The sequence below is a fragment of the Solanum tuberosum genome, unplaced genomic scaffold (genome assembly GCF_000226075.1).
Source record: "Solanum tuberosum cultivar DM 1-3 516 R44 unplaced genomic scaffold, SolTub_3.0 scf00158, whole genome shotgun sequence".
NCBI lineage: Eukaryota > Viridiplantae > Streptophyta > Magnoliopsida > Solanales > Solanaceae > Solanum > Solanum tuberosum.
In genome coordinates, this window is record NW_006239083.1 from 917943 (window position 1) to 918248 (window position 306).

Here is a 306-nt window from a genome sequence, read left to right on the forward strand (position 1 = left end):
AAAATTTATGGAGCATGTTCAAATGGATATGCTCAATTTCTTAAAGAAAATGTGACTTGTGTTCTTATGGATAAGAACATGTTCATGTATTATTGGATAAATGTCACATCTCACCTCTACGGGAGATTTGAGATATTGAAAAAAAATGCATTGAAAGAGCTTTCTTAGGATCTGTTCTATTTGCTGTGGTGTGATTATCTCATTTGACATAAATGGTCATTTTGGTTATACTTTGAGTACTACACAAATATTGTGGTATGTTTGCAAAAGAAAGAAGTAATTCTTTTCTATAAAGGTTGTGGTCAT